General features: G+C 40.5%; 1 long non-coding RNA gene across 1 annotated transcript; it reads left to right on the forward strand.

The window, feature by feature from the left end:
- The first annotated feature begins 1,652 nt into the window (after nt 1–1,652).
- LOC133018451 (uncharacterized) lies at nt 1,653–2,304 on the forward strand. Its single transcript, XR_009682812.1, has 3 exons — nt 1,653–1,741; nt 1,861–1,954; nt 2,046–2,304. It is a non-coding gene; the product is annotated as an uncharacterized LOC133018451 (long non-coding RNA).
- Nucleotides 2,305–10,507: the final 8,203 nt, after the last annotated feature.

Consider the following 10,507-nt stretch of genomic DNA (forward strand, 5'->3'; position numbering starts at 1 on the left):
CAAGCAGCCTTACATGTCGATAATCCTCCAGACATAACACTGCATGAAAAGAAGCGTTTGTGTCAATCTGTGTCGCAGAGAAGTGTTGGCACATCCTTCGGTTAACGACTTTCACACGTATCTTTAGGCAGCAAAGGAAACGCTCAGGGTTCCTGCAGTTGTCAAGCCTGTGAGCTGTTGAGATTTGACCCCCCCTGCTCCAACTCCTAGAGGACGCTTTCACATGCAAATGACAATGCTCTGAGCTTCACAAATGCAAATCAGTTTCCCTGAGAGCAGATAACACCAATGTGTAAGAGGCACCAACAAACTATCTGGCTGAGTAAACCAGGCTTAAAATAAATATTAAACCTGAAATTTTAAATTGTTCTTAAGTAAGTAAGTGTGCTATAATGAATTATATTGTATACCACGAACAAAGGTCAATGCAGTCAAAAGAAATGAAACAATGCACTTTATTTCAAATTTTTATTGTCATCCAAAACAATCCTAAATCTCAACAACTGTACAGAGTGGCATGATTACAGTCACTTTTTCAATTGTGCTGGTTAAATGCACAGAGGAAGTGTAAACCACACCTCTACCAGCAAATAAATGATGCTGGGTATGATCATCTGTGTCCTGTAAGCTCCAAACTTCTACTGGCTTTCCATAAAAATATCTGTCCTCCCAAAATACTGGCATCAAATTCACATGTCAATGGCAAACTAAGCTGTTCCATGAATTATAAATGGTACCTTTTCACCACTACTTTCAAAATTGCTATGAAACATTCATTGATTTAATGATTTATTTTTTCAGTGTAATATTTAATCCCCCATGGACTGCACAGTGACAAAACACAGCAGCCGGCTGTTTGGATACAACATACATCTCCACTCAGTTTGATTATTATTTTAAATATAAAGGAGACACAATATAGAGCTTAAATTCCTTCATAATTTGAACTTCAATTGTCTAATTGTTGTTATTAAACTTTCTCAGTATTCCATTAAAACAGTCAACACTTTTATCCAAAGCGACTTACAATAAGTGCATTCAACTATAAGGTTACGAACACAGAACAGCGTGAATCATGTGTGTAAATGTAATAAACACCACAAAAAATAAACCTGGCCTCAGTCAAATACTTATCCCATATGAAGTAACCGCTGCTCACGTCACCCGCTCGCGTCATCAGCTGATGGACTCGTCCAATCAGAGCCTCGTAAACGCCGTGCAGCAGCATCGAGTGTCCCGCAGACAGGAAGCGGGTCGTGTTTAGCTTGTCCCGTACGAGTGACTCTGTTTTCGGGGTAAATAACTTGCTGAAGTCGACACGACGCTGTTCCCTGGAGGAGAAGATGAGTGCGTGTGGAAGCAGAGCCGCGGGCCCGGTGTGGACGAGTCGAGGCGGAGAAGACGGATGGACAGTCCCTGAGTTACGGTGAGCTAGAGACGCCATGCTAACCACTAAGCTAACTGGTACATCTGAAAGCATGTCCGCCACTCTTTGGGATAGCGAGAAAGTTGCTAAAATACGAATACAGCATCGAGTGCTGGAGCAGATCTAGTGCATGTGTAAATATGTATGAATTACTTAGATGTAACAGTTTGTTCTCGTTAAGTTTTTTCATCAACGTGACTTTTTTCTGTATGTTTTCACAGCCTCAGCCCCCCCCCACACACACACAAACTAAGAGGCGTTAGGCTGAGACGCTGAAAGTCCGGATTTAAAGTGCAGAAAATTAAGCCATTGAATGTAAGTAACTGTTTATGAATTGTTTTGGTGTTTTTTTGCTGTGGATCTTCCAACGGTGATGCAGCGCGGCTATTTCCGTTCATTAATAATAAACTCATGTTACATCTGGTGTTTTCCAGCTGCCTGTCCATGACGTACAAAGACACACTATGAGCCAGTATGATCCGACCAGACCTTACATCAGCATTGAGGAGTTGTCGGAGAAGAAAGAGGGTAAGGTTATATTCATTAAATAATTTTCCAGTTACATGTAAAGGTATATGTTGTCATTGAACTGTGCTAATTTTACTGAATGTGTTTACAGCTGATTGAAGCGGGACAGATGACATGGATCCATCCTTCCACAGCCAGGAGCACACCGACCTGTGTCCCACACTTCATATAAGACTGGAAGCTACACTGGATCTCACAGCTACACACCACAACCGTCTACACACTGGAGAAGATTCAGACAGAGTCCCACAAAGAAGTCATGACCCAGAGGCTGCAGAGAAACATTTCAAGCCTCATCTGAGTTTTTGTACAATATTTTTGCTGTATGTAAATAAAGCTTTCACTCCACATATACCTTGTTCACATTTGTTCCCTGTACAATATGTTCACCTATAGCATCAAGCATCACATGAATGTTTAGTTTTAATTAACTGCAGTGCTTTTGGTAAAGGCTTACTTATAAATAATAATAAATATTAATATATACATTTTTATTATAAATATTGTGTGGGAGGGGCTTACCCCACGTGCGGAATGCTGTGACCCCACGTGTGCACTGCAATGACCCATAAGGTGACCAATAGCAACACTTCTACCAGCCAATCACGAGTGACATTAGTTTCAAGGGTCTGTGGTTTCCTCCAATGGTGAGTAGAGAGAGGTTCTAGCCAGCGGCTGGACTCCGATTCATATGCTAATTAGATCACACGTCGCGATCGGTCCGCGAGGCTCAGCGAGCCCCCCCGCGGCTCTCTCCTGTGTTCTCCAAATCCCCCTTAAGGTCCGCAAACGCCGATAGACCCACCTTGTCTTCACTGGCGAACGCCGAGGTAACATCATGGAAACAGTTGGTTACAGCAGGGGATTAGGCCTGTCCGTAGAGGTTCACTGTGACAATAATACTGCTTTTCGTCTAGTGTAACACAACCATCCTTCATCTGTTCCATATGTGACAGGAAGCAGTCTTACGTGTGCCCACGCTCTTCTAGAAGACATTAAACTCCTCAGCATTAGGGGCCATTCCATAAATGCCACTTTTTTCCTTTGAGGAGGCTCTGTACTTGTCGTTACGAGTGCTTTGGTGCCAGATCTGTGTTGTTCCCCTGATCACAGTGAAAGGTAAATAACAGACTATCCTCCTGAGTATTACCATTTCACATATTGTTCAAAGAAAACCATATAAAAGACAAACATCTCATAAGAAAATCAATTCATATATCTTGTAACGCACTCGTAACATGTTACAAAATCTCACTGTAATCCTGACAGAATTTCAGAACTCAGGGTTATTTGCTTGGATGTTTTATTAAAAAAAAATACACATCAATTTAAACAGAAAAAATGTCCCTGTTGCAAAGATATAATAATTCACAGAGTGTCAGCAGGGAAGAGCCGATATTTAAGTCTTATTATCTGCACTCAGTTCAGGAGATGTTAAGTCATGATCACAGCTCTTGACTGAAGAGGTTGCTATCTGAGGGTTAACGCGACTGACAAACTGAAAAGCACATTTCCACGGTCTGTTTGATGGGAGTTCATTTAAAAAATCACAAATTGTACAAAATTTATATACTCTGAGTTTGTGCTGGTTCTTCTCGGGGTCGCGTGTTTCCTCTGTGTTTCTGCCGTCACCGGGGCTCAGTGTTAATCTAACCATGCTTCAAGAACAGACTAGCGCTGCTAAACTGCTTACTGTAGATTCTCCTCAAGGAAAAGATGGAGGGAAAGATAGTGCTCCATATTCACAGGGGCCAAGTCAAATGATTGTCTGCAATGAAAGATAATAAACTGTGTCAAATCAGGCCTGGAGTGGATCGCTAGGCTTGAGAATGACGTACGACTGTGAAATTGCTTATGTCTGCTACTGTCAATAATGACCTAACACATGTAGTTCACATTTTTTTACAGTAGTTGCTGAGCACTGGGGAAACACTAGACTGCCATTTCCAGTGTTTCAGTAAGGCTAATTAGTTTTACGCGATTTAGTGACCGGAAAGGTTAAAGTGATGGTGACAGTAGTTTGGAGGGAGGTTAAATACAGCACAGGGCCATTTTTTATGATGCGACTGCCGCAGTTTCTGCTCTGCAAAATGAAGCGTTACCACTGTGGCCTGGTGAAGCAATTACAAGACCTCTACAGGCTTTATTTCGTAGCAGCGCTGCTAATGAAATGGTTTTCAATGGGAATCCCATGGGAAAAGATCATTAAGAAATGACTCTAAATCTAACTGTGACGCATCGGCAGATATACTCCCCGTGGGTGGATGTGTGTGTATGTGTATGAGGTATAGAGACGCACTGTGACCCAGGAGACTATAGTACATCTGTTACAGATGAAGGGACTTCTTAAACCCATTTCAATGAAGTGACTATCAGCAGCTAATGTGCTCCTCTAATAGAGGCAGGTTGCTGATGATGTTGGGAGGGGAAATGAGCCTTCAATCATTCCTCCTTCAATAATCTCAGAAATTCAAATTCCACTACTTGAAGCTAACTAGATTCAATTTAATTTGAAGGATTTGATCCAGGAGAAGAAAAACAACATAAGTCCCCCTGAGAACATTTCTGCAGAGCTTCCTTTGAAAACGGTCCAAGGTTGCAATTTTTGTACCTTTTTAAATCTAGACTCAACGTGCAAACACCAGCTGATTGCATTACAGCTGAAGTGCTGAAGACAGAGTGCGAGTGACACGTGTTGAAATTGCACTGCCTGCTGGGAAGGTTGAAGGCAGAGGCTTTGCAATCGGCCTTGATTAAGCATCACAACTAGAAGCAGGACAGTTACATTGAGGAATATATTTCTGTGATGACAGGGTCAAAATACACCCGCCCTATCATACTCAGCCCTGTGGTAATGGGGCAATAGCACGATGCTTGACCCCCATAACTGTCACGGCCCACACACAATTTAAACAAATAGAACAGGCAGCCCACACACACTCACTCACACACCGGCGATTGTGCCCTATTCTTTCTTAAACTATGTGCCGGGACCTACAATATTTCATGGCCCCCACCATTGCTGGAGTTGCCACATGGTACTAGTGGCAATGAATAATGAGGCTGCATGGGACCCAGGGGATGGGATTACATTTTTCATTTTGTTTTAGAGCAGATATAAGTTTTAGGTCCCCTGAATTATGCAGTGGATGCAACACTGTTTATCAAAAGCGCTCAGATATAGAGGTTATTTGAGAGGACAAAGTGTTTAGAACAAAGATGTATTGAGATTCGACATCAAACTTTTTCCCCCTAACGATAAAAGAGCTAGGCGGAGTAGAACGGATGCTATCTGGCCCATAAGGGTGCAACGAGAGCTGGTATTTGTCTAGCCATAGGAAACTAGAACCGAGCAAATACGAAAATATCTTCACAAAATAGCAGAGTGATGAGAGCAGAATGTAATGTTTATCCATGGTGACTGCTCTGGTTCTACACGATTAGAACGTCAGAAATTGTCTGGGCCGAGAAAATATAATATAAGCAGTGATTCAAATCAAAGCTCGGATATGTTATGACTGCGATGCGTAGAGGGATGAAGACAGTAAGCAATAGGCCATCTGTGGTCTCATGCAGCCTTACCACGGAGGAAATCTAGCAAAGTATGAATTTGTAGAAAAAAATGTATTTTGTTCAAATACACTATATTTGAAAGAAAGTCTTGTGTTTAGCAGCGGACCTGTCCAGCTCCATGTTGAATTTTGGGGAAGTTAGCAATCCAGACAAATGTCTTATTCAAGAGATGTATTACGTTAGCCGAAAGGAATCCTCATCCTGAAAACATTTTTTGTAACATCATAAGTGAGATACTTTTTCAAAATGAGAATACACTCTACGTAGTGAAATGAATGGAATATGAAAACAAATGTATGCTCTTTATGTCTTGACACTATTATATCTGCAAACTATATCTTAAGTAGGATTAAAAACTATCCTCTGACACCCCCACTGCCACTTCCCTTCTTGCTTGTTTCTTCTTTAAAGGGTTAGAGCCCATCAAAGCTTTATAAACCTTGTAAACTTTGTTTTTTTTATACAAGTATTGTGATGCTGGTGCAGTGCTGGTGGTGCTGGTTGAGATGAAGGAACATAAACCATCTAAGTTCCTTTTTTAAAAGTACAAGGTGGTCAGTTTAATAACTGAATCATTCTGGCATTAAATGGGGCTCTTCAGCACTTTGTTGTCAATGTCCGCATTGAGAATCCTCTTTTTTTTTATTTTATTTATTCAGACTATTATTCACTTGTGGTTTACACTCCTCTAAAACAAAACAATCAGCATTCAATGAGGTGGATTTTGTTCACCAGCCATTGGTTAGGAAACAGTCAGATACTGTCAATGCGGATTCTTGTGTCTTGTCGTCTCCACCGTCTGTTGTGCTCTATTTCTGCTTGTTCTTTCTCATGATTTGTGTCTTTTCTTGCTCAATCTTACAGGATTACTCTCATGTGGGAGACCAGTTCTCCCAATGAACATTATTCAAAAGTTATTTTTATTGTACAGCATAATCACCAATAACTAAAGGAAATAATCATTTGGATTTATTTTGATTTTACTAATTTAGCAGATGCCTTTATCCAAAATGACTAAAAACAGAGGGACATTATTAAAGCGTTGGATTAGTAAGAGACCTTGAAGTAAGTACTAAGTGCTCAAAGTGTTGAAAGAAGGTCAGAGACCTAAGGTGCTTAAAACTCAAAATTAAAACTTGTGACTTATAACTTGATACACCCAACCTATTTGCCTTAACCTCATCTCACATAGATTGTAGAAAAAAATCATTGCTCAAACATTGTCAAGATTTGTATTTAGAGCAGTCCCTCATTCCCTATCCTATCATACCAAGGGGCTGATATATTTGGGTAAAGCCAGGCCTCACAATTAGGACATGTTAAAAAATGTTATGTTGGATATAAAGTCGAGATTTAAATTCATAAGCAGTGGAATTATCTGAAGTGCAGACCTTACATCACTTCATAAGTTTATTTGAATACAGTTATGATCAGATCGCTATGCAGTGTTCTGTAACTCGGTGCCATAAAAGACAATTAAGCTCATTTAACTTCATGAAAAGACAAGAGCACAGCTTAACGTTAGGGTGTTATTAACCTTCTCTGTGATTGGCCGTCATTTCATAGGTCAAGCAAAGAAACTTCTGTATGATTAAACTCTGGCTGAGCAGCTGTGTGGGTGAGCGCTGAATGAGCACAGCTTTAGAACAACGCTTGCGTCTACTGCCAATGGCTCTCAACCTGCCTGCTCTCTACTTACTGAAGATGAATGACTTCTAAGTGGCCATTACTTACCATGTGAAATGGCCTTAAAAGGAATGGCTTCGCCCTTGTACACATAAATGTGACCAAATGCCATAAAGTCGCCCTCACTTAAAAATGAATCCGTTATATGTAACGAAATATGAGCTCCAAATGAACTTTTGATCTAGCGGTAAATTAAAAATCCGGTTTACGTTACACAGTTTAGCATTTTAAAGGTCAGAATGCAAATCAAATGTAGAGTGACAAGATAGAAAAATAAGAATGTGTTTCCTGCAATTTCATTAAATAATAAATAAATCTGTTTGAACTAATTATTTGTCCAATGAACTAGAACAGAACATTTCCTGTAGTTATAGAGTATAAATACTTCCTTATAAAACTTATAAAATGTACTGAAAGGTAACCTATTATGCTTTTAATCAATTTGAGTTCATATAAACTGTTGTCTCAGTAGCATCCTATGAGATACGTTGCAATATGTGTAATTACTCTATAGGTTTCCTAGTCAACTGAAACCATACAGCTAGAACAGCTGTGCTGACCATGTTCCACCTATTCTGACCTTGGGTTTAGTGTGATATCATGGTAAGATGCTCTTCATTATCTACAGCCGGGGTCATGGAAATGTCATCCGATTAATTTGGTCATAAGCCAAGTTGTAGGACGATCAAGATGCTGACTTGATGATGGTATCTCATGTAAACTTGAAGTCAAACCATGTTGTAAGAAAAAAATGTTGGTGCTGCAGGAAAGACATCACCAAAACCATAAGAAGACATCATCTTGTAACCATGAATACCTGTCGAAATGTTTTCAGTTAAACATGGAGATGTCTAGGTTTTTTTAAAGGTGGAGGTGGTGCTACAGTAAATGCCAAGGGAAATCAAGAAAGGCAGAAAGGATTCATCATCTGCGGACCAGGAATATCTGTGAAACATTTCAGGGTTACCCCTTCATTCAACATGAGGATATTTAGGTCAAGTCCAAAATATGACTAACCAATAGATTGGCATTGGGGTTAGGGTTAACCTGACTTCCATATAATTATAAACCTTCCTTTTTTCAGTACTTGAAACTTACTGAGCTTCTTCAACTGCATTTTTACTATTTGATAGGTCAATAGAAAATAATAATTTATAAACTGATCATGGAATATTTATGTTAAACTCTTTACTCTGAAGCAACTAGGATATCAATGCAAAAATTCTTCACCTTGAAATACATGCAATGCGGTAGGAGTATCTTACATTTCTTCTTCTCTGAAAACCTTGCAAATCCCCCACACTTCATTCTTATTCACTTCAGGTATTGGTGAATATACATCTGCATCTGGTCACAGCAGCCTCAAATGTGTGAGAATGTTGCCAGCTTCTCTGGAGTATTGATGAAGTATGAGTTTGGCATTGGAATTCGTCCATCTTCATCCATGCTACTGTTGTTCTATGAAGACTTGAGAGATTTAACAAGAGGAACTGTATATAAAAATCCTTTTTAACACTATGGTTGGCCTGACGTGCTTATACCAGCTCAAATAAGAGCAAAGTGTTATTTAACACGACCCAAGATATCCAGTTAGTAGCGCTAACTATTCTAATAGTCTTATTTGTGGTCAAATTAGTGATTATTGTATTAAGAGCTTCATGGATATTGTTGATGGGCAGTACTTTGGCAGCCTTTAGTTGTGGCTGGCCTGAAAAAAAAGAAACCAAAATAGTAATTACTCTGCAATTCCATTTGAGTATCATCACTTATTGGGTAAACGACTGCCGAAGGACTTTTATTCTATTTTCATAGTCTGGAATGAGTGCATGTGTGTAACAGAGCATGAGATGCTCTGTGTGAGTAGCAGGCTATTTAGCACACTCGTCTCTCCTCTGGTCATGGCTTTAACTTGTCCTTAATGTGTCACACACTTAGGCAGCTTTTAACTGCTGTAAGCGACCCTATCCAGTGGTAAATGTCCTGCTTTTTGTTTGTCTATAGATTAGCTTCAAAAGTGGTTTGCCCTCGGCTAGGGCTAATACCTCCCATTTATAGTTGTTATTGTCAACTTAGTGGTATTGACAGATGGCAGAACTGACTGCACAGCTGATTAATGGATGCTGCAGGGTCAACACTGTGGCTGCTGCCGCCTGTCACGACAGTGGCAGAGCCGTTACAAATGTTATTGAATGACAAAGTCACTGCGGCTTCTGAAACCACACAAAGGGATCTACATTAATAGCAATTTTTTTCATTTCATGTTGGTGCAATTTTAAGCACCAACATGAAATATGTCATTATCTATCGCCAGCACAATAACAAAAGCAAATAATTGCATAAAATCTATCAGCAAATGCATCTATGAATGAAAAGCTAACCCCTTAACTCCAATATCATCCTTATTTCACACTGCGGTGGTGCTTAGTAGTGTTGTCACGATACCAAAATTATGACTTTGATACTATACCTGCCAAAATATCACGATACTCGATACGATACCACCAATACGATACAATACCACAAATACGATACGATACCACAAATACGATACGATACCACAAATACGATATGATACTGGTATATTTATCTATGATAGTAATAAATAAAATATCTGTAGGGTTCCCTTTTTTACCAGCTTGTTCCTGCCCAGCTTTTTGAACACTTAACAAATGGTATTCATATTAGTATTAGCCTACAGCAAGATATTAATGAAAACTATATGGTGACATCATAGCATTGATTATATACGGCTATGCAGGCCTATTGTCCATATCTGACTATACGACTACATAGTTATTTCCACAAGAGTTACATAATTTTACAGATGTGTGTTTGAGGTGAAAAAAAAGTAAAAACATGCCACCTGAGCGAGTGAGTGGGGGCGGGGCCCCGGGGCCTGTGTGTGTGTGTGGCGCGCGCGCGCAAAAACACACACGAAAACGCACACACACACCCACTCCTTTTTTTTTCATGCTGGTCTGATACGATGCTGATTTGACAAATGAACGTGACGTTCCCGTTCAACATATGAACACTGCACAGGGAGCCACTGCAGAGGGGCCGCGCGCTGAGACCCCCCCCCAACCCCCCGGCTCCGGAGAAACGACGACTTGTTTTACTGCTCCGCCGTGAAAGAGATGCAGACGTCAAAGCATTAGTTCTCGCATCCCGCCCCCCCCCCCTCCGGTTCTGGCGCTCCACCTGTCATGTCTCCGCCCGTTGCGCCACACAGTTTGAGAGAGAATCACTTCCAACAAGCCGAGGACGGTCGGCTCGGCCATGTCTCCCCTCCTC

This window comes from Limanda limanda, chromosome 13, assembly GCF_963576545.1.
Source record: "Limanda limanda chromosome 13, fLimLim1.1, whole genome shotgun sequence".
In the NCBI taxonomy this organism is placed as follows: Eukaryota; Metazoa; Chordata; class Actinopteri; order Pleuronectiformes; family Pleuronectidae; genus Limanda; species Limanda limanda.